This window comes from Theropithecus gelada, chromosome 5 (assembly GCF_003255815.1).
Source record: "Theropithecus gelada isolate Dixy chromosome 5, Tgel_1.0, whole genome shotgun sequence".
Classification (NCBI taxonomy): domain Eukaryota; kingdom Metazoa; phylum Chordata; class Mammalia; order Primates; family Cercopithecidae; genus Theropithecus; species Theropithecus gelada.
The window spans coordinates 131,788,176-131,814,133 of record NC_037672.1 but is presented as its reverse complement, the minus strand read 5'-3'; positions in this window follow the sequence as shown (position 1 = coordinate 131,814,133).

The following is a 25,958-nucleotide window of genomic DNA, read 5'->3' as shown; positions in this document are numbered from 1 at the left end:
TTAAATATTAGTCCATATAACTTGCAATAAATGATTTAAATTAATTTTAATGTTTAATACCTCCTTTGTGTCCCAGAAATTATTATAGAAAATACTCTGTGTGCCCTTGAAAATAAACATACAAAAATTTAATTTATTTTTTCCTAATGTTTGCCATATAATTACTAAACTGTATTGTATGCTTTTTATATTATTCACTGAAAGAGGTGATTATTTCTGGATTTTTATATTTCTCCTTTAAGTTCATAAATTTTGCTTTTTATAGTTAGAAGCTATGTTATTAGTTGCATACAAATTTCAAATTAGTTTCTCTCTTATTTAACTCACATTTTTATCAGACCATATCCCTATTAATCCAAAATAATTTGTAAGGCTTCATCAGTATATTAACAATACAAAATACAAGTTTGCTTTTTATTAGTGTTTCTATTCCAGTCTCTTCATTTTAAATTTTGTGTATCCACCTATTTAATTTGTTCATTGAAATATAAAGTTATTTTAAATTAATCCTTGGTTTATATATTTCTATTACAGTGTTTAGTCTATATAACTGTATCTCTATATACCCCTATACCTATGCATATATAATGTATTTTGTACATATGTACACATCACATATTTAATGTACAATAAGAAAATATAGAGATATATTCTCTATTATTTTCTTTTCTCCAGCTTTCTTGTATTATTTTTAAATGTTATTTTATACTCCTCACCATTAACTTGTTAATTAAATATTATTTTACTACTATATGTGTTTACCCAAGATATTTCAATAGACTTTGCTGATTTATTAAAATATTATATAAAATGGTACTTCACTTTATGAACAAGGTATAGATTAATTAACATATTGCCAATATATGTTGCTATTTTATGTATTAATTTCCTGTATGATTTGGCCTCTCAATATGGCATCTTTCTATACAGTCAGTTATCAGTAAGATATTCTACCATGTTTACCACTCTCCTCATTTTACCTTTTCTTATAATTTCTTCCCGGATCATAAGCCTTCTAAGTGGAATCATTTCTTTAGTTTGAAGAATTGCTTATAACTACTGTTGAATACTTTCTCGCTGTTTAATTTTTTTTCTTGAAAAGTATTCTTTTTTGAAATACATTGCAACTGGATATTGAGTCTATATTAGCAGTTACTTCCTTAGAAGATTTTCATATGACATGGCATTTTTTGTTGGCTTCCATTTCTCCCATTGACAAGTTAGCTGCTATTTTAATTTTTATTTCTTTGCACATAATGACTCCTTTTTGCTGTGGCTGCTTTAAAAATCCATATCTCTATTTGAGTTTAAAAGGTATGATACAATTTTGTGTGTGTGTGTATGTGTGTGTGTTTTAATGCTGCTAGATTTTATAGTGGTTCTTTAAATACTTATCTAATATGTTTCATTCATTTTGAAATGTTCTTATTTGTTATCTTTTCAAATTTACTCCTGCCTACATTCTGCCTTCTCCTTTGGGAACTCTAATTGCATTAATATTAGATATTTTAAACATTTTATATTTCTTAGTTCTTTATCCAAATGTTTCATCATTTCTTCTTTCCAAACTTCAGTGGAGATATTTTCCTTTGACTTCTCATATAGTTTACTAACTTCCTCTCTAGTTGGGTTTAATCTACTCTGAAAACCACTCATAAAACTCTTAATTTCAGATTTTAGAGTTTTGTAATTTATATTGGAATTTTTTAAGTGGCCATTTCACCCAATTTTCTTTAAGAGAAATACAATTTCTGAAATATTTAGATTGCATTGAAATTAGATTTTCTTTTTTTTTTTTTTTTACAATTCATGTTATATTTATTTCCTGTGAGTACCTTTCTTTGCATTGTCTATTTTTGTTATTGATTTTTGGAAACAAATTGTTTTTCCTTGTGCCTTGTTTTTTTTCTTATTATGTTCAAGAGATTGTGTTCTCTTTGTGAATGTAGTTTTCTGAAGATTTACATATATTAGTTTTTACTTATTTGTCATTATTTTCTGGCTGTTCTTAACAGGATGTTTAACTATATAAAGCAGGATATCTCTCAGATATGTAGGTTTTTAAATGTTTAAATAACTATGTAATTATCATTGCTTTGAGATACTTTAGTATTTGAAGCAGTATAATATAAAATTCAGAATGCCATTGTGCAAATAGTGTTCTGTATTACTAAGTATTAATTAGTGAGTTGCAGTGAAGAGAACATTTGAAAATATTGGGGCAAGTAAACTGAAATGAACTTACTTTGTTATTTACTTTCTGTGAGCTATTAATATAGAAATGAGTTTCTGAATCTCCAAGAAAGGGATAAGTTATCAGACATTGTTAACTTATTTGCTAACAAAACTTTATACTAACAGAAAAATCTTACCGGATGAAATTCTATGCCATACTCTTTGAGTATTAGACTTAGATGAACTTGAGATAACTTCCATCACTTCCATTATGTGAATTGAAATAATTAAATTTAAGATCAAATAAAGGGTCTTGTTAGCAACTGTCTTACAGTGTATGAACAGTGTTTCAAAGGAAGATACTGACCATCTGTTCTCTTGGTCCGCTGAGAATAAAACAAAAGCATGTGAAACTTATGTTTGAGATAGGGAGATTCAGGCTAGATGTAAGAAACAACTTACTGACATTAAGGGTTGTTCAAACACAAAAAATTCACTACCAAGGGAATGTATATATATTTTTTCTCTGAACATCAGTAAGAATAAGGCAGACAACCATCTGTCGTAGTGGCTCAGTTTGTAGTCCTACCTGAAAGCACAGCACTGGATTATAAAGACTCTGGAGATAACTTCCATTTTATAAAGATGTATACAACTTGGAAATGACAGAGATTAAAAACTATACTTTAAAAGGATATACTCTAATAAGAGCCCTGGCACCAAAAAGAAATAAAAATAAATTTTTAATGAAGTTTTAATTAAGATTTATGTTAATAGATTTAAAATAAAAAAGGTAAATTTCTCTCTTTTATTCTATAGACTATGTTTTAATCCCTTCGTATTGTCTGTTTTTAGCTTTTTTATATTCAGTCTCCTTTGTTTTACTTCTTTATTCATTTTATTCTAAATAAGCTTCATTAACATATAATTCACATGCAGAAAATGCGTATATTTTAAGCCTATCATTCAAAGATTTTCAGAAACAAGAAACACATGTAACTAGTACCTAAAACATAGCAAACATTTTGTGAAGAAACCCTGGGAAGTTTTTTTTTTTCTCACACAGTCTTATTAACCACTAACCTCCAGGTAGCTAACAATCTGATTTAGATCACTGTATCTTTGTTTGACTATCCATTAATCTATTGATGGGAATGTAGGTTATTTTCTGTTCTTGTCTATCATAAGTAAATCAATTTTAAATATATTTATTGTAGAAAAAACTTTGCACATATTTTATCTTGACTTAATCTGATGTCTAGGAGTGGAATTGCCAGTGAATTCAGTTTGCTAGTGTTTTTTTTTTAGAATTTTTGCACCTATGTTCATCAAGGATATTGATTTGTAGTTTTTTGTGTGTTTTTTTTTTTTAGTTATGTCCTTGTCTGGTTTTGGCATCTGGGTAATTCTGGCCTCATATAATAAGTTAGGAAGAATTATCTCACTTCCAATATTTTGGAATAGTCTGAAGTAATTGGTGTTAGCTCTTCTTTAAAGTCTGGTAGAATTTAGCACTAACGCCATTCAGTACTGGGCTTTTATGTTGTTGTTGTTCTTTTTATTACTGATTAAATCTTGTTACTGGTTATTGGTCTGTTTGGATTTTTTTTATTTTTTCTTTGTTCGATTTTAGTAGGTTGTATGTGTCCAGGAATTTGTCCATTTCTTTTGTTTTCCAATTTTGGAGCATATAGTTGTCTATAGCTATTCTCCTGTAGCAAGAATGGTAGGCTTCTGTGGTAGGATTGTGAACTGCTGAAGATCTCCAGTTTACCTGTTTCCCATAAGCAGAGTCCCTCTTAATTCAGAGCCGATCTTAGCCAGGTCCTTTGTTTCCCTCTCTATGCTGTAATACAGAGTCTGTATGCCTCAGACGGTCTCTATCAATTCCTTGCTGAATTTGGGTGTTCTCCCCTAGATATTTTATTTGATGTGTGGCTATCTATTTGTGGTTTTGGTCTTCCTTTGTGGTGGAGTCAATAGTTGGGTAAGTTCCCAGTCCTTAACATTCTTGCTCTAACTGTAGCAATTTCCATGAGAGATTGAGGGTGTGGGTGAATAGGGGTGAAGGTGGATAATAGATGTATATCAATAATAGATTCAGTAGAAGAGCCATACCAATGAAGGTTTGTAGAAGCCTGAAGGGACACACTCATTGCCAGGCCTGGGTAAAGGTATTGGTTTTGGCACCCTCCGACCCCAAACTAGAGCAATTGTTGTTTCCTCTCTATCTTGGCGTCAAAGATTGTGAGGATAATTCATTGTGAAGATAAAATAACCAAGTCTCTAGGATATCTCCTGACTCTTGGGCAAAGCAATTTCAAAAGGTGCCATACTCATCTCATTAAACGCACAAGTCTCAGTGACTTTCTGTGTCACGGGCTGCCATTAGTATGAGGGACCTGCAAAAGCCAACAGTAGTCATTGGGAGCAACTCAACTCACAAGATCTTTAACAATTTTGGGTTTTGTTGCTGGAACCATGACCAGTAGGTAGAGTATTGCTTCCCTAGCTTTCTTAGGACTTGCTTGATGTCTAATTTGACACAGTAGACAAACTCGGCTGAGGAGTCAGGGGCTAAAGAGAAGGATCAATGGTCCTCATCAAAACTGAGCAGCTATGTAAAGAGTCTCTTAACATTCTCCAGGAGTGTCCCATTATGTTCACTAGCACTTCTCAAGGCCCATTAGCAGGGTTAATGAAGTGCATTGTGGGGCCCTCAGACTCTTGAAAATGATTCTCTAACACATCCCAGAGAATGCTCCTTGAATTCAGGTAGCACCTCTCAAAAGTGTCCTGTGTCATCGTCAGGTTTTTTGCTTCTCCAGAAAATTATTGTGCTGAATTTACCCAGCCTGCTCACTGTGCAAATTTGTTAGAGTGCTGCCGTGTGTGAAGGTTATTTATTAGGACAAGCCAACTGAAAGTAACTGTGAAGTCTTTATTTACTTCCTGTAATAGTGTAAACAAAGATCCAAAAAAAAGTGACAACCCTTCCAATGTTCCATTTTCCCCATGGAATGGCACAGATCAAGGGTAAGATAGGTCCAAGAAGCTGGTGCAGGGAGTACGAATTTTCTCACTGTTGAGGGAGGCAAACAGTTTCTGCCGTTTTATGGAGGGAGATCTATAGTTTCTACCATTTTATGGAGGGAGTGATGGAAAGATGTGGCGGAAGGGTACAACTAGGAAGATGAAAGCATTGAATCAGGTAAAGCAAGTGTCTTCAAGGCTCATGAAGAGAAGGTCTTGGAATAAAAGGTGCCTAGCCTATAAATACAGGTGGGCACATAAGCATGGCTGGGTCAGAAAGGAGTGTTGGGACTGAGTTTTTGTCTGCAAATCCTTCCAGAAACTGCATTGCACTGCCTGTTGGAATCATACAATGTAGATTTTTCACAAGATTTTTAGTTGATTCATTGGGACTTTAAAAATAGACAATCATGTAATCTATTAAACAAAATTTTATTTCTTCCTTTTGAATGTGTATACCTTTTTAAAAATGTGTACACCTTTTATTACATTGTCTCATTGCATTAGCTAAGACTTCCAGTATGATGTTAAATGAGAGTGTAGAGAAGAGACATCTTTGCCTTGAACTTACAAAGAAAGCATCAAATTTTTCACCATTAAATTTGGCATCTGTAATTACTTTTGGGAAATTCTCATCTATTATACTTCTCATCCATTATTTGTTTGTAATAGGAACATGAAAACTGGATATGTGATTTGGTAAATAAATTGAGGTAAGTAAGTCCTTTGAGTTCTTATTAGTGTTTGCTGGAAACTAGGCTGTGTTTCAGAGGCTTTATCTTCCTCTATGTACTCTTTTTTAAATTTTTATTTTATTTTTTTCATTTTAATAGGTTTATGGGGAATAGGTGGTGTTGGTTACATGAATAAGTTCTTTAGTGGTGATTTCTGAGATTTTGGTGCAACCATCACCCAAGCAGCTTACACTGTACTCAAAGTGAACTCTTTTGTCCCTCACCATCCCCACCTTTTTCCCTAAGTCCCCAAAGTCCAATGTACCATTGTTATGCCTTTGTGTCCTCATAACTTAGCTCCCACATATGAGTGAGAACAAACCATGTTTGGCTTTCCATTCCTGAGTTACTTTACTCAGAATAATTTTCTTCCGGGTTGCTGCAAATGCCATTATTTTGTTCCTTTTTATGACTGAGTAGGAGTCCATTGAATATATATACACCACATTTTCATGATCCACTTGTTGATTGGTGGGCATTTAGGCTGGTTCTATATTTTTGCAATTGCAAATTGTGCTACTATAAACATGCGTGTGCAAGTATCTTTTTTATATAATCACTTCTTTTCCTCTGGATAGATACCTCGTAGTGGGATTGCTGGATCAAATGGTAGATCTACTTTTAGTTCTTTAAGGAATTTCCACTGTTTTTCATAGTGGTTGTACTAGATAACATTCCACCAGTAGTGTAGAATTTTTCCCTTTTCACTGCATCCATGTCAATATCTATTATTTTTTGATTTTTCAATTATAGCAATTGTATTAGTCTGTTTTCACACTGCTGATAAAGTCATACCCAAGACTGGGCAATTTACAAAGGAAAGAGGATAGAATTCACTGTTAATGGAGAACTCACAGTTCCATCTGACTGGGGAAGCCTCCTAATAATAGTGGAAGGCAAGGAGGGGCAAGTCACATCTAAGGTGGATGGCAGCAGGCAAAAAAAGAGATGTGCAGAAAAATTCTCAGTTTTAAAACCATCAGATCTGGTGAGACTTATTCACTATCATGAGAACAGCATGGGAAAGACTTGCCCCCATGATTCAATTACCCACCACTGGGTCCCTACCACAGCTCATGGGAATTCAAGATGAGATTTGGGTGGGGATACAGACAAACCATATTAGCCATTGTTGCAGGAATTAGGTGGTACCAAATTGTGGTTTTAATTTGAATTTCCTGAAAATGCATGATGTTCAGCATTTTTCTACTTGCTTGTTGGCCATTTGTATATCTTCCATTGAGAATTGTCTATTCATGTCCTTAGTCCACTTTTTGATGGGATCGTTTGTTTCTTTCTTGTTGATTTGTTTGAGTTCTTTGTAGATTCTGGATATTAGTTCTTTGTTGGATTATAGATTGCAAGGATTTTCTTCATCTCTGTGGATGCTCTGTTAACTCTGCTGATTATTTATGTTGCCGGGCAGAAGCTTTTTAGTTTAACTAAGTTCCATCTATTTATCTTTGTTTTTGTTGCATTTGCTTTGGGTTCTTGATCATGAAATCTTTGCTCAGCCAGTGTCTAGAAGGATTTTTTTCCGATGTTATCTTCTAGAATCATTATGGTTTCAGGTATTGGATTTAACTCTTTGATCTACCTTGAGTTGATTTTTGTTAGGGTAAAAGGTGAGGACCAGTATCATTCTTCTACATGTGTCTTGCCAATTATCCCAGCCCAATTTACTGAATAGGGTATGCTTTGCCCACTTTATGTTTTTGTTTGCTGTGTCAAAAATCAGTTGGCTGTAAGTATTTGGCTTTATTTCTAGTTTCTCTATTCTGTTCCATTGATCTATGTGCCTACTTTAATACCAGTACCATGCTGTTTTGGTGACTGTGGACTTTTAATAATAAGTGCTGGTTTTCACTTATTCTTGCTTTGGCTATGTGGATTATTTCTTGGTTGCATATGAATTTTAGGATGTTTTTCTAGTTCTGTAAAGAATGATGTTGGCATTTTGATGGGGATTGCATTCAATTTGTAGATTGCTTTTCACTATATGGTCATTTTCACAATATTGATTTTACCCATCCATGAGCATGGCATGTGTTTCCATTTATTTGTGTTGTCTATGATTTCTTTCAGCAGTGTCTTGTAGATTTTCTTGCAGAGGTTTTTCACATTCTTAGTTAGGTATAATTCTAAGTATTTAATTTTTTGGCCACTATTGTGAAAGAGGTTGAGTTCTTGCTTTGATTCTCAGCTTGGTCACTGTTGTTGTATAAGAGAGCTACTAGTTTGTATACATTAATTTTGTATATTGGAACTTTGCTGAATTCATTTAACAGTTTTAGGAGCTGAACTTTTTGGGTTGCTTTGTAGGGTTTTCTAGATATACAATCATATCATCAACAAACAGCAATGGTATGGCCTCCTCTTTACTGATTTAGATACCCTTTATTTCTTTCTCTTGTTTGATTACTCTGGCTAGGACTTACAGTACTATGTTGAATAAAAGTGGTGAAAATGGGCATCCTTGTCTTGTTCCAGATTTCAGGGGGAATGTTTTCAACTTTTCCCTGTTCAGTATGATTTTGTCTGTGGATTTGTCATAGATGGATTTTATTACTTTAAGGTATGTCCCTTCTATGCCAATTTTGCTGAGGGTTTTAATCATAAAGGGATGATAGATTTCATCAAATGCTTTTTCTTCATCTATTGAGACGATCTGTGATTTCTGTTTTTCATTTTGTTTATGCATTTTATCACATTTATTGACTTATATATGTTAAACCATCTCTGTATCCCTGGTATGCAACCCATTTGATCCTGGTTGATTATGTTTTTGATATGCTGTTGAATTTGGTTCACTATTAGTTTATTGAGGATTTTTGCATTTTGTTCATAAGGGATATCAGTCTGTGGTTTTCTTTTTCTGTTATGTCTTTTCCTGATTTTGGTATTAGGATGATATTAGCTTCATAGAATGATTTAAGGAGGATTCCCTCTTTTTCTATCATATAGAATAGTGTCAATAGGATTAGAGCCAATTTCCCTTTGAATGTTTAATAGAATTCAGTGTTTTCTGCTGGATTACATTTCTATATAACTGGGCCTCACATAGAAAAGAAGCAGTAAACACTTCCATAAATAATGTGAACCCCAAATCACTTCTTCACAATATTCAATTCTATATTTGAATTTACAGCTAGCTATTTTCTTATACATGAATTCTTAAAATCATTTAGCCAAATGTCTAGATCCTTTACTAAGCTTACTGAATATTTTTATCAAGATAGATATAATTACTTGTTTAAGAAAAAAAAAATCTATACCCTGTGAGGAAGGTAAGGAGAAGTATAATCTTCCTCCATAAATATAGATTATTATTGTTCCTAGGGTTCATGAGAGAATCATTTCTACTCATAAACATCTGCTCTTATAATGCATTCATGAAAAAAAATTGTAATAGCTAAGATGTTTAAATTATGAAATCTCATATGTAATTCAACCAATAAAACATTACATATCTTTGGTTTAGCTATTTCTTTTTTTTTTTTTCTTGTTCTGGATGTTTAAAAGGGCCATGATTTAAAATATCCGGATTTATTTTGTACTTCATTAGAATAATCATGTAAACTTTAAGAGTAAACTTTAAGAGTAAACTTTAAGAGTAAAAAGAGATTATAATATGTAAACTTTAAGAGTAAAAAGTGAATGTAATAAAATACAGAACACATTTATATTTTACATTATTCAAGTTAGGGAGATTTAGTAGCTTATATCATATTCTCTCACGAATGCATATTTGCAGTATATGAAGTTTTTAATTGTTTAGGGAGACCAAATAAGGGATAAGCTAACAGTTTTAAATGGGTATAAAATGCTATGTAGATATCAACTTTAAAAATGAATCTTTGATGTGTGTCTTCTTTTCGTTTTTGCAATTAATTTTAGCTTTTGAAGCCATTTGGAATTCAATTTAAGCCCACAGAGTATAAAATTATGCATTAACTTGAAGATAGACCCATATTTAGCAAAAACAAGGTTGGAAGATCAACAGGATTTGAGACAAGTGTTAATTTCAAATGTATAAACTCAACTTTACCAGGGCTTTTAAAACAACTAGCACATTTGTCCCTAATCAAAGGCTTTAATTTAATCATCAGAGACTGTAAGATGCTTTTTAATTCTGCCTCTCATATGGGGCCGACTAGCATTTATTGTCACACAGTTTTAGCAAATACCCACAGATGAATCTAAAATTGAAATCCGAAGACTCTGAGGTTTTATATAAAATTTACCTCTTTGAAGTGAATTGCATTAGGAGCTGGGAAAAAGAAGTTAAAACAGAAGTTTTATACCTGGCATTTTTCTGCAATAAGAGGGAAGGGAGTTTCCAATGTGAAAATCCTCTATGTGCACCCAGTGTTAATATGATGCTCTAGATGCATATTCAAAGTGAGCAATATCTTGCACAGATTAGTGACAAAGTGAAGTAAACCTAGATCCCTTATCCTTACATTTGTTTCCAATAGTGATCTTCCCTGCTACATTCTAACACACAAATTCTCATAGGCTGTAAAGTAGCACAAAGACATCTTTCCATGTCAATCTATCTGGTTAGTTTCATTATTGAATTAGATTGTCATATCTTTTATCTATCTATCCAATGATTAGACAATTAATTATTTATTAGGCTGTCCAATTATTAGACAATTAATTAAATTTGCAGTTGTAATCTTGGAACCAATTTTACTCTCATCATATTGATTAGACTAAAGTCTTCAGTTATATCAAAATATTGGAGAGTAGAATGCTAGTCAAAACTGTTTTATAAACATTCTTATTAATCATCAAATCATTTATATGAATATGTATTATATTTCCTATTATAAGGAAGGATATTTTTTCAACATGAGGCAGCTTCAAATGGTTGGCAATCAATGCTCTTGATTGCTGATGCACCGAATTTCTGTAAATGCAATCATTAGTGCTCCCATGAACTCTTACTGGTTTCCTCATCTTCTAACTCTACTGACATTTCACTTGCTTTCCTATAAATTTTAGAATTGTTGAAGATACTTCAGAAACACCTTGAATCCAGCAGTGTTTTCAAGTGGGACAATGCTTTTATCATATAAATGTATTTTAGAATTCTCCTTAAGGAACAAAGGTTATTACCACACACCCACAAAACAATGTTTTGCATGAAATATAATATCTAATACATTTCAACAGGACTTGTATCTTGATTGATACAGAGATACCTTAGAATAGCATCACAAAAGGAAACCTCCAGGAACATGCTTCACTTAGCAGCTACAGTTTCAATTTCCTTTTCAACTATTTACATTTGTGAATCTTGTAGAAAACAATAACTCTGCTCACATTTACAATGAGCTCTTTTATTCATTAGTTACATTGGGTGAACAATGTTTTATGATTTGCTCAGCCACTTGCATTTCCCGAATAAATGGAAAACAGTACAAATGAACAAACAGATAAAGAAAATGTAAATAGCACTAGAAAAAGTCAAATATTAAAGAATAAGCATGGATAAATAACATGAAAAATTCTTTAGGCTGCTCAATGCATTTACCTGGGGATGCTAGTAAATAGTTAACATATAACTCAATCACTTTTCTGTTTTTAATGAGAAAAACATATTTTGAAAAGTAGGATTATGCTTTGATTTTTTGCCTTTAGTTTTATATAATTATGTCTTGGGGGACTTTTATTATTTGTGATATAAAAATATACATCTTTTTAATCTTAATGTTTTATTTTATCATTTTATTTACTTGATGCTTATAAAATTTTTCCTCTTATTAATCAAAAATTGCTGTTTATTATATTGATTCTTTTTTAGACAATATTATTTCACAGAAATATTTGATTATTCTTAGATTTATTCTAAATTATAATTTTTTACATTATTTTAGAAAACATATGTATCATATTTAATATAGGCCAGTGGAACTAATTATATATATCTATAGCAAAATATTAACTCTAGAACTCAGTTTTGAAAGTCAAAAGCATTAATTGAGAACATACTGTATCACTGAAATAAGCAGTAAGGCCTAGACCATGAATGACAAATACGACAAATTCAATAAAAATAATACTAAGCAGTATATTGCATGAACTGTAAGAATGAAATATTAAGTAAAATTCCATTGTCATTTTATATATTATTTGATAAGTATGCTTTCCAATGTATCTGAATAAATATTACCTATAGTATTTCCATTCTCTGTTTAACTAAGGTGAAGTATAAATGTGACTTACTGGGTTCTCGTTAGGGAGCCCAGAAGCACTGTGCCCAGATTCTTAATAGATTTACTTTAGTTAAGACCCTTTTGAAAAAGAGAACCTTAAATATAATTTTCTATATAATACATTGTTTTTGAATTTCTGGTTTATAAGTTGAGTTGCCTAGTTTTGTTTATCTAGTCATTTTCTACCTTATCTTCAGTTACCTTTTGAATACCTTTTGTTTTATTAGAGATGTTTCTTATTTTCAAGCCACATATTTTCTTTTAACACACACTGCAATAAAACTGACTAAAGAATTCCAAAGAGTTAATGTTGTTCAAAAAATATTCTGAAGGCTTTCTTGGTATATTTATATCCTCTGAGAATTAACATAAAATAGTCTCAAACTTGCAATATAAACTGCTAAAAATAAAAATGGAATGTACAATGTATAATGATGTAAGTTCCAGCATGTATTATTAGTTTGATTTACTACTAAACCTCATCCTTTCTGCTCTTATTAATATTGTGTGTAATATCCACTACAGCCATTTAATACAAGAGGAAACTTTAAATTCATGAATTTCAAATTACAACTCATTTAAATCTCAGAATTACAAAGGAATGAGCCATAAGCCCAAGTCTTTCTAACTGGCCCACGAATAGCATTATCTTCCTTAATGGTCAGTACACATAAGGTATGGAAATTTAATTATTCCCTTGAGTTCTCTACAGTTCAGGCATCCAGATGATAGCCTATAAAATAGACCATATTTGCTCTTTGCCGCAGATCTTTCCTCACTGTGATAGAGTTGGCCAAGAGTGACTATAGTGATATTCTTTTTCACATCCAGATATTGTACAGTAAGTTTGCATACAAAAATATATATAATGTGTCCTATCATAATTTCAAAAGACTTAAAATCCAGCACACCCTGATAAAAATAAAAATAGATGAAATGCAAAAGGTGCTTTAGGAAGCTAATCATTTATTCTAGTTGAGAATTACCCAAAGAATTTGCATAGCAAGCACAGAATGTTGTGAAAATTAAGTCAGTTTTATAGGCTACATAATTATTATTAGTGTGCTATTATAGAGGACATTTCAGTACTTACTCAGTTGATTCTGTTATTGTCTGTTCCCACTGATACTGCAGCCATCTATGAAAGAGACTAAATCACTCAATATGGCTCTAGTCCTGCCACAGAAAATACTTGCTGCCCAGCAACACCCTTTCACAGAGGAGCTGGAAGAATTCTAAATGAGAAAGTTTTTTGTTTTTATTTGGCAGCATTTGCATTTGGCATAAAATAGGTGAATACCTGACAGTGGCTGATGCCTTGACAACCAGTCTTATAAATATCACACAGAACAACCTCTCTGGACAGAAAAAGGACATGTTAATTAGCACCTCTGTGGAAAACTGTATGGAGATTTCTTGATTTCTCAAATAACTAAAAATAGAACTACCATTTAATCTAGTAATTCAACTGTTGGGTATCCACCCAAAGGAAAAGAAATCAATATACAAAAAAGCCCACCTGCACTTGTTTGTTTATCTCAGCACTATTCATAACAAAGTCATGAAATCAACCTAAATATCTATCAATGGATAATTGGATAAAGAAAATGGAATACACACACACACACACACACACACACACACATGCATGTGTGTGTATATATATTATTCTTAGATATATATGTGTGTGTGTGTGTATATGTATTATTCTTAGATATATATGTGTGTATATGTGTGTGTGTGTATATATATATTTAATACTATGCAGCCATAAAGAATAATAAAATAGTAGCTATTGCAGCACCATGGATGGAGCTGGAGGCCACTATCCTAAGTGAAATAACTCAGAAACAAAAAGTCAAATGCTACATGTTCTCTCTCATAAGTAGAACCTAAACAATGAGTCCAGATGGACATACAGAGTGGAATAACACACGAGAGCCTCCAAAACCTGTGAGGGTGGGAGGAGAGAAGATTGAAAAATTACGTATTGGGTACAAGGGTTATTATTCCCATGATGGATACACTGGAAAACCAGACTCCACCACTAAGCAATATAGCCATGTAACAAAGCTCCACTTACTCCCATTTTTTTTTTTTTTTTTTTTTTAAAGTGTGGAGAAATGCTGTCAATACAAACTCACCCCACGGGAGACCAGGCCCAAAACTTTAATTATCATGTGGAAATATTGTTGTTTAGATATCCGGGTATAACAATACACAAATATTGCTTCCACTTAAATTTTGTTTAACTGACAGAATATTTTAGTTGAAGTTAAATGAAATCGCATTAAAGAAAACATTATATATTAACTAATCGTCTTTACCAATATTACAACCAGAAAACTACTAATAATATTTGATGAAATTCTGTTTTTAATACTGAAATTTTCATTACCACAGAAATGAATAAAATTTTGCCAAGTATAATTTCACGAACTGCTTCTTTTTGGGTCCTTTAGAGTCTCTCTCTCTCTCTCTCTCTTTCTCTCTCTCTCTCTCACATTCCCTTGATCCTTAATCATCTTCTTTTCCTTTTACTAAATTAAAACAAACAAACAAATAAAAATACCCACTAAACAAAAAAAAAAATTTTTTTTACAAAATAATTTATACTTATTTTTGTGAAACCGGAATGTTTGCAAAAGCAAAACAATGAAGAAAAACTAAAGAAAAAAAAAGAGATATATATATATACACACACACACACACACATGCATATATATATATTTATATATATGCAGGTATATATATACACATATACAAATATATATGTGTATATATACATATATACACACACACACATGCACACACACACACACACATATATATATGTGACCCTTGAACAACATAAGTTTCAACTGTGTGAGTTCACTTATAATTTTTTTTTTCCCCCCAACAAATAACAGCCCACTCTATACTGGATGTTCCTCCTCCGCAAACAGAGGCGGATAGAAAATACAGTACTCATCGGCTTTTCATTCTGCAAATATAGAGGACTGACTTTTCCTTAAGTGGGTTCTGCAAGGCTGACTTCAGAGTGGGCTTGATTATGTACAGATTTTGGTAATCTGGTGGGGTCCTGGAACCAATACTTCTCAAATACAGGCATATCACTGTGTGTGTGTGTGTGTGTGTGTTTGTGTGTGTGGGTGTGTGACCATGTGTATATCAGTATGCAGAGATAAGAATTATCAAGTTGTGAATACCTTATAAACTTAAAATTATGCCGATTTGTAAATCTCTTATGTAACTCATTAGTGCACATTTTTTGTTCCTTGCATTTGCAGAGATACTTTGTTCTGTACTTTTGCAGAGATAGCATTTTGGAAATACTATGATGTTTAGTCGCTTTCATTATTTATTATAGATGACAATATAGTTATTGACATTCTGTTATAGATGGCAATATAGTTATTGCCATCTATAATAGAAAATAATCAAACTTGGACAATCTGTTGGGTGCAATGTAAAATATTTGGGTGATGGGTATACTAAAAGCCCAGACTTCACCACTGTGTGATACATCCATTTAACAAAAATGCATTTGTACTTTTTAATCTATAAAAATGGCTTTAAAAAAGAAAGCACAAGAAAATGTTCTGGGTGTTAACTTTATCCCATTACTGTTTTACATGGGTTACAGGGCTACAATATTTTCCAAAACATGTTATCTTCTACATTTGATATTATTACATATTTCTGTTGTTAAATAAAGCCTCATTTAAAAAAAAATCATAGAGCATAAGACAGTGAACTGGCTTTTAGTTACACTTTAAAAATACTCACTGCCACTGCTTTTCTAACTCGATATTCTCCATCTGTGTAATCAGTCCTTTACACTGGTTCCCGTCTCTGTACTGAAATGGCATGGTTCAATGAGTTTATAGTCAACTTCACCTGTTGGCAGGAAAATAATAAATTTAGGCTGAGTGTAGCCTGAAAAAAAGTTCCCAGCCATGCTGACGCCATTGATTTGGTGATACTTCATATGTCACATTACACATTATCAAACATCCCTGCTGGCTATAGCAGCCCATGACTCTGCCACTCAAGAATTCGTCATGTGATGTGTAAAAACATCATGAATTATTTGCAGTAATTTTGTCCTATCTGTGCTTCTGCCATTGCTATCCCAAATGATTAATGTTGCTTCGATTGAAGGTGTGGTCTGAAACTTCAGTCCAGGATTGCCATTTGAGTCTTAGGAAAAAAAAAAATGTGTTTTTTTATGTTTTAAATATTATGTTATCCAAATGCTTAGGTAATGTTTAACCAAGTTAATTAGATTTTGGAGAATATTAGAATAAACTGGATATTGGTGGTTCATAGACAATAGATACCATGAATAGAAAATCACCAGTGTTAAAAATGTAAATTATGAGAGAGTTGTATATTTTTCTGATTTTGAGTATCACCTAAGTTGCAAAATTGACAATACTTGAATGATACTGTGTTTTTATGATGATATAAATTCTGCCAGCTACTTTTTATTATTAATTTTAGAGCACAACTGAAGTTTTCAAGTTGAAAACGTAACTCACTGAGCCATAGGGCTCTGGGAACTTGTTGGTCATAAGAAAGAGCATGGATAGTGTATGGATGAATTCAAAAGAGAGGAATCATACATATTCTGTGCAGCACTGTGGACCACTTTGTTTGTTCACCAAAGAGACTATTCAAGTCTGTGATTTCTGTCATGGGTAGCAACTACCCAGGGCCAGTGTCACAGGCAGTAAAGGAATTTACCAAGACAGTTGTAGGTAAAGAAAGACATATTTATTAAAGAAAGTATGAAAATGCATTGCAAGATTGCAATGGGGAGCACAGCAGAGAAGGGGATGTCTACAAAGGGAGAAGGGCTGGAGGGGAGTTTACAGGGTTGTTTGGGTGACAGCTACGTGCAGAATGAGGTTTTGCTGCTGGGACCATGCATGGAAGGATGTCATTGTGCCCACGGGTTGTTTGTGATGAGTCATCCTTCAGAACAGTTGTTCATTGTTCTACTCACCTGGGGTCCTCCCCATCCTGGGACCTTTCCTTGTTGTTGCTTACTTATCCTATCAGGACTCCAAAACTTCCTTTTCATTTCCACCACTACTGTGCTGTGTACATTCTTATGCTTTCAGTTCTGGTCTTCTGGAATATGTTATTAAAGTATGTTCTTGCCCTCAAAGTCTCTATTACTTACTTATTCTAACTAAAGCCATTCTACATACAATAATAAAAATTATTCTGCTAAAGCAGACTTCAATCTGTTTTCTAGTTCAGAATAGAGGCCCCAGAAGTTTACAAGAGTTTGGATTCCTCGTGAAAATGATGACTTTTTATCATCTGTTAATTTGCTATCTGTGAAGCATTATCTCAACTATTCCCTTCATCAAACGTCCCTCACACTGGTAAATCTGCCTTTCCCTGCATAGTACATGCATTTTCGCAACACTTTTAGGAAACTCTGTTTTTTACTTTTTTTATTTTATTTTTCCTATTCATCAACTGCTCAACAACAAATGTGTCCTATTCTTTAGACTATAACTTAATTTTCTCAACGTGAAATAATCTCATTCTCATTTTAATAGCATCATGCACGTTCATCTTTGAATCTTCAGAATCTATTGTTATACTCTGAACCTCTTTGCTCAATTAATTTTTGTTGACTTGGAAATGAATGTGTATTTTACCATAATAATAATTTTATTAATCCTATGCATTTTCAGATATAAAGATATGTTTCATAAGATTCTGTATTAAAAGTTATATTTTTACTGCCATTTTGTAATGTAGTTTATTTGCAAGCTAAAAATAAGTATTTCCAAAGACAAAAGACAGCCAATTCTGAGTGTATGATATAATAAAATATATGAAGTGGTATAAAGCTTTTAAGGTATAAAATTTAATACTTTAATAAAACGTTATTATAGTATTCATTTTAAGTAAAGTAATTTAAAATATATTTTCTAAGTTTTTTCTTCATTGTTTTAAAAATAGATGCCAAATATGTGTTAGCTTTTTTTTATAGCTCACTGTTTTATTCTCTACTTTTTCTGGGTGTCAGGATGTCTATCAGCTTGCTTGTTAAGATTCACCACATGACTAACTTTCCTTATCTAATACACAGTCTGCATATGGTGATGATATTTGTGGGAAATGCCTGAAAGATATTCCACCTCGCCCTCCCACCCTTATGTTACTGCGTCCTTCAAATAACATGATAGCCAGAGCTGAAGAACAATGCAACAGATGCTCCCCCTCAGAAACTAACTAAAAGGAAAGGATTCTAAAATACTGTCGGCGATATAATCTCAATTTATGTTCAAACTAATCACAATTTATGTCCAAAATAATCATCATGCTAATTCATAATTACCTCATAGGAAAATGGTGCAAATAGAGAAACAATAAGCAATTTCTCATTTTAGATGGAGATCCATGCATTTTTCAGTCCCAGGACTTAGGTTGGAATTGTGATAGCTGGCAGTATAATGCAAAATTCAAGGCAGAGAGAATAGGAGCAAAATTTAGAGCACTGCCTCAAAAGATGATGCTGAAAACTAATATACTTGGAAGAAAGTGAAATGGAAATACTATGATCAAAAGCACACATTTTAAGCAGAAACATGGAATAAGTTACTTAAGGTAAGTAATATATATTAGAATATTATTTTATTCATTCCATCTTTAGTTTATTCACTTAACAAACATTTACTGATTATTATATTCTAAGCACCATGCCAGTTGCCAGCATAACTAATGCAAAAGAGATGTGTCATTACCTCTTTCAATCTCATAGTTTAATGTAAAATATAAATGTAATAAAAATACAGGAAATTTTGGTGCAAAATGTAAATATTGAAAATATTTGCCTACAGATGAGTAAGAGAGGAATCAGTGGACAGATTCAAGAAATATGCAGCACTTACTTGTCTCTTGAATGATAGATAGGAGCTTGCCAACCGGATAAGGGAAGATGAACATTTCAGACAAAACATACTGCACATTCTTAATGTTATCACAGTTAGAATGTAGAAAACTGCATATATAATTTGTTCATATGTGCAAAAATGTGCTACATTTGTATCACCATCTTATGCTTATTAAAATATTTAATTTCTATTGAATCATTTATTTATCTAGTATCTCTCAGTTATCTGATCTTAGTTCTGTGTACTGATTTTACTATGCTAGGTAGGGATAGCAAGTTGCAAATTGCATTTCTCAGACTTCTTTGCCAAATGGCTTCTACTTAAAAGAAGTACACTATAGAGAACAAAAAAACCAATTATATAAGCAAAAAGATACATTATCTCAAAGCACTATCTTAAATGAAAGACATCAGACTCAAAATTTACATACTACATGATTCCAGTCATGACATTCTGGAAAAGGCAAAAAGCGGTGGTGGGGTGAGGATGGAATGAAGAGGAGATTAGTGATTGACAGTGACTTGGTGTAGGGGTAGCCTTGAACTAAAACAAGGAGCAGTGTAAAGAGATTTTAAATCGAAGAGAATTGTCCTCTAAGATGAATTTGTTGGTGGTAACATTATTTCAGGCATTTGTCAGAATTTACAATACTGGGCAACAAAAGATTAAATTTTTTTCATCTAATTTTTTTAAAAAGGTAAATAAAATTAAAATGATCAGTGTATACTTGTTCATTGTAAAGCTTGTTCAACTTGGAATACGTTCAAATTTGTGTAATTGTGTAATGAAATGTTTAAAATGAAATATAAACACACAGAGTGAAGAAGAGAATAGAGAGACGGAGAGAGGAAGGAGAATGAGGAGGAAGGGAGGGAAGGAAAGAGGAGGGCTGGAAAGTACAAGAGAGAAGAGGAGAGGAGAGAATAATTAGAATATTATCTTGAGGGTGACCAAAGGTATAAAATCTACAGAACTTTAAAGAATTGGTTGATGCTATAGTTACAGAACAGCTTGTCTATTCCGTTAACATTTTTTCTACATTTACTGCGTTTGAGAAGTTATATCTGTGGCTCATGATGAGATGTTCTACCCAGATTTCCCGTTAAGTCCTCAGTGAAATTGATGTTACTTAACAGGAATTGCTTCTCCCGGGGCTGCTTCTCTTTACCAAGTTCTGCTCATCCAATGTCTTCTTAACATAATATAAATGTCTAGTCTCATCCAATTTGGGATAATTCTGAATGGCCATCCTAGTTTCAGAGGAAGAAACTGAGGTCTTTGTTGAGATTACAGCATCATCCAGTTTCTTACTCTGTCTACTGCTGATTCCTTCCTTTTCTATTCCTTCTAAAGATGGGAAGTACAGTAGCACTCCTCAATAAACTTCAGACATACTAATCTAATCTCCATCTCAGAGTCTACTTTCCAGCTAATCTAGTCTATGATAATTCCCAAATCAAGAAAAATAAAGCTACTTCCCTTATAGTGAACTAAATAATTAAAAATATATAGCTACTCTAAAAACAGTAAGAAGCAGAAGTTGGAGAATATCCAAAAACTATATTTAAAAAGTCACCCTTTTAAAATAAATATTGTAAAAAAAAAAAGCTTAATTTCGTCCTTGAAAATTATTTTAGTTAATTCTCAGTGTTTGTTTCAATTATAAAATTATTCTTTTATTTATTTGTTTATTTACTTTTTGAGACAGAGTCTCATTCTGTCACCCAGGCTGGAATACAGTGGCTCAATCTCAGCTCACTTTAACCTCTGCCTCCCCAGTTTAAGCAATTCTCCTGCCTCAGCCTCCCAAGTAGCTGGGATTACAGGCATGTGCTACCACACTCAGCTAATTTTTGTATTTTTAGTAGAGGCAGGGTTTCACCGTGTTGGCCAGGCTGGCCTTGAACTCCTGACTTCAAGTCATGTGCCCCTCTCAGCCTCCTAAAGTGTGAGCCACCGTGCCTGGCCTGAAAAAACAAACAAACAAACAAACAAACAAAAACATTATTCTTAATTGCAATTAGGACTTTATTATAATTTTTCCATAAGACTTTTTTTCCAACAACAAAATATTATAGAATCAATTTCAGTGGATTGCAGCCTTAAATTTATTTCCTAAGAATACTCACAAAACATTGAATAAAATGTTTGCTCTAATATATTACTATTGAAAACTTGTTTGAATTGCAATTTAACATTTATTATTAGTGCATAAAATATAATAACTGAAAAAATTTGAATAAGTAATGTAAGTTACCTCAGCAAAATTTACAAGTATTAATTGTTTTCTGTTAAGAAGAAAAAGTTAATGCCCTTAATAGTTGGAGATTGGTTTACTATAGTTGCAATATGAATGTTTATCAGTAAAGATTCTCAGTCTTAAAGAATGTACTGTTTGAAGAATTAAGACAGAAGAAAATGTCTGATTGTTCTGAATATTCATGATAAATAATTAAAATGATAAAAAAATGTTTACATAAAAATATCAATATATTGGATTATGAGTGGGGTAGGCAGGGATAAGGAAGGAGACTAAAATAAATTACTTGGGAAAAGAAGAAACAAATTCGTAAAGAGAGGTGACAACACTTTGTCAGAAGATAGCTTGAGGCAAAATAGGTGAAAATCACAAAGAGGCAAGAAGCACAGAAAAGGAAACAAAATTGCAGAGGAATAGCAAAAGCAAAGGCTTAATAGTTATTCTGTGTGGGACATGTTGACAGCATGCCAAAAGAATTAGGATCTCATCAGTCTGGAGGCCTAACGACTGTGTAGAGGAGGAAGAAACAGATAAATGGAGTCTATAAAGAAAGTCAAGAACAAACTGATTTTGAAGGGAATATTATGTTCCTGCCAAAATCCCTTGACTCAAAAAAGAAAAGACAGATGATCCCTCCTGTTACATGACAGTTGGGTCATAATCTCTGTTTTATTCAGAGATAAGAATGAAACTATTTTTAAGTCAATCCATAGAAGATCTAGGACACCATCTATCCATCAAGAGAAAGGTTGACCCTTTACTGAAAAAGAAGTCTTGAAACAGTAATCACTGACTATCTCTTTAGAACTAAAAAAATGAGAATATTGAAATAGTTCTGATAAATATTTATTTTATGTGTGATTTAAGCAGTGCATCTAAGCATTTGAATTATTGACTTGACCTCTTAAATTTTCAAATGTAATAAAAGCTCTTTTAGCCAACTTTTATTTAACTGACTTACCTGATGAACTGACACTTTCATTTAACACAACTGACACCCATAACTCACCTATTCTCAAATAAATACACACATTTCTGCTCCCACCATTTTATGTTTACCAATCTTAGTTGTGTTTGTTCTCCAATTTATTTATCACAGTAGTATCTAAAATTGTAATCACACAATATTGTATAATTGTAGTAATGCAAATATATACTAAGCTGAATAGAAAGAAAAGGATGTAAAGAATTGTTTTATGAGGGGGGTGGGCGGGTCAGTTCCAAGATGGCCAAATAGGAACAGCTCCAACTACAGCTCTCAGCCTGAGAGATGCAGAAGACGGGTAATTCCTGTATTTCCAACTGAGGTACAGGGTTCATCTCACTGGGTCTTGTCAGACAGTGGGTGCAGGACAGTGGATGCAGCCCACCGAGCACCAGCCAAAGCAGGGCAAGGCATTGCCTTACCCAGGAAGTGCAAGGTATCAGGCAATTCCCTTTCCTAGCCAAGGGAAGCTGTGACAGATGGCAGCTGGAAAATCAGGTGACTCCCACCCCAAAACTGCACTTTTCCAATGGTCTTAACAAATGGCACACCAGGAGATTATATCTCACACTTGGCTTGGAGGGTCCCACATCCACAGAGCCTCGTTCATTGCTAGCAGATCAGTCTGAGATTGAACTGCAAGGTGGCAGTGAGGCTGGGGGGAGGGGTGCCTGCAATTGCCAAGCCTTGAGTAGGTAAACAAAATGGTCCAGAAGCTTGAACTTTGTGGAGTGCACTGCAGCTCAAGGAGGCATGCCTGCCTCTGTAGACTCCACCTCTAGGGGCAGGGCATAGCTGAACAAAAGGCAGCAGAAACCTCTGTAGACTTAAATGTCCCTGTCTGACAGCTTTGCAGAGAGCAGTGGTTCTCCCAACATGGAGTTTGAGATCTGAGAATGGACAGACTGCCTCCTCAAGTGGGTCCCTGACCCCTGAGTAGCCTAACTGGGAAGCACCCCACAGTAGGGGCAGACTGACACCTCACACAGTTAGGTACTCCTCTGAGACAAAGCTTCCAGAGGAAAGATCAGGTAGCACCATTGGCTGTTCAGCAATATTCACTGTTCTGCAGCCTCTGCTGCTAATATCCAGGCAAACAGGGTCTGGAGTGGACCTCCAGCAAAATCCAGAAGACCTGCAGCTGAGGGTCCTGACTGTTAGAAGGAAAATTAACAAACAGAAAGGACATCCACACCAAAACCCCATCAGTACATCACCAACATCAAAGACTAAAGGCAGATAAAACCACAATGATGGGGAAGAAACAGAACAGAAAAGCTGAACATTCTAAAAATCAGAGCGCCTCTCCCTGTCTAAAGGAACTCAGATCCTCGCCAGCAACGGAACAAAGCTGGACAGAGAATGACTTTGATAAGTTGAGAGAAGAAGACTTCAGACGATCAAACTGCTCCAAGCTAAAGGAGGAAGTTTGAACCCATCACAAAGAAGCTAAAAACCTTGAAAAAAGATTAGATGAATGGCTAACTAGAATAACCAGTGTAGAGAAGTCCTTAAATGACCTGATGGAGCTGAAAACCATGGCAAAAGAACTACATGACACATGCACAAGCTTCAGTAGCTGATTAGATCAACTGGAAGAAAGGATATCAAATGAATGAAATGAAGCAAGAAGAGAAGTTTAGAGAAAAAAGAGTAAAAAGAAATGAACAAAGGAACAAGCAGCAATCTATGCTGTACTGCAGACTCTGCTAGTGACCACAAAGTTGGAAGTAAAGCACTCCTCAGCAAATGTAAAAGACCCAAAATTATAACAAACTGTCTCTCTGACCACAGTGCAATGAAACCAGAACTCAGGATTAAGAAACTCACTCAAAACTGTTCAACTACATGGAAACTGAACAATCTGCTCCTGAATGACTACTGGGTGCATAACAAAATGAAGGCAGAAACAAAGATGCTCTTTGAAACCAATGAGAACAAAGACACAACATATCAGAATCTCTGGGACACATTTAAAGCAGTGTGTAGAGGGAAATTTATAGCACTAAATACCCACAAGAGAAAGCAGGAAAGATCTAAAGTTGACACCCTAACATCACAATTCAAAGAACTAGAGAAGCAAGAGCAAAAACATTGAAAAGCTAGCAGAAGGCAAGAAATAACTAAGATCAGAGCAGAACTGAAGGAGATAGAGACACAAAAAACCCTTCAAAAAATCAAGGAATCCAGGAGCTGGTTTTTTGGAAAGATCAACAAAATTGATAAACTGCTAACAAGACTAATAAAGAAGAAAAGAGAGAAGAATCAAATAGACTTGATAAAAAATGATGAAGGGGATATCACCACCAAACCCCAGGAATACAAACTACCATGGGAGAATACTATAAACACCTCTACGTAAATAAAGTAGAAAATCTAGAAGAAATAGATAAATCCCAAGACTAAATCTGGAAGAAGTTCAAGCTCTGAATAGACCAATAACAGGCTCTGAAATTGAGGCAATAATTAATAGCCTACCAACCAAAAAAAGTCCAGGACCAGACAGATTCACAGTCAAATTCTACCAGAGGTACAAGGAGGATCTGGTACCATTCCTTCTGAAACTATTCCAATCAATAGAAAAAGAGGGAATCCTCGTTAACTCATTTTATGAGGTCAGTCTCACCCTGATACCAAAGACTGGCAGAGACAAAACAAAAAACAGAGAATTTAGACCAATATCCCTGATGAACATTTATGCAAATATCCTCAATAAAATACTGGCAAACCGAAACCTGCAGCACATCAGAAAGTTTATCCAGCATGATCAAGTGGGCTTCATCCCTGGGATGCAAGGCCGGTTCAACATATGCAAATCAGTAAACGTAATCCAGCATATAAACAGAACCAAAGACAAAAATCACATAATTATCTCAATAGATGCAGAAAAGGCCTTTGACAAAATTAATCAGCCCTTCATGCTAAAAACTCTCAATAAATTAGGTATCAGTGGGATGTATCTCAAAATAATAGCTATTTATGACAAACCCACAGCCAATATCATACTGAATGGGCAAAAACTGGAAGCATTCCCTTTGAAAACTGGCACAAGACAGGGATGTATCCTCTAACCATTCCTATTCAACATAGTGTTGGAAGTTCTGGCCAGGGCAATCAGGCAGGAGAAAGAAATAAAGGATATTCAGTTAGGAAAAAGGAAGTCAAATTGTCCCTGTTTGTAGGTGACATGATTGTCTATTTAGAAAACCCCATCATCTCAGCCCAAAATCTCCTTAAGCTAATAAGAAACTTTAGCAAAATCTCAGGATACAAAATCAATGTGCAAAAATCACAAGCATTCTTATACACCAATAACAGACAGAGAACCAAATCATGAGTGAACTCCCATTCACAATTGCTTCAAAGAGAATAAAATACCTAGGAATCCAATTTACAAGGGATGTGAAGTACCTCTTCAAGGAGAACTACAAACCATTGCTCAGTGAAATAAAAGAGGACACAAACAAATGGAAGAACATTCCATGCTCATGGATAGGAAGAATCAATATCATGAAAATGGTGATACTGCCCAAGGTAATTTATAGATTCAATGCCATCCCCATCATGCTACTAATGACTTACTTCACAGAATTGGAAAAAACTACTTTGAAGTTCATATGGAAC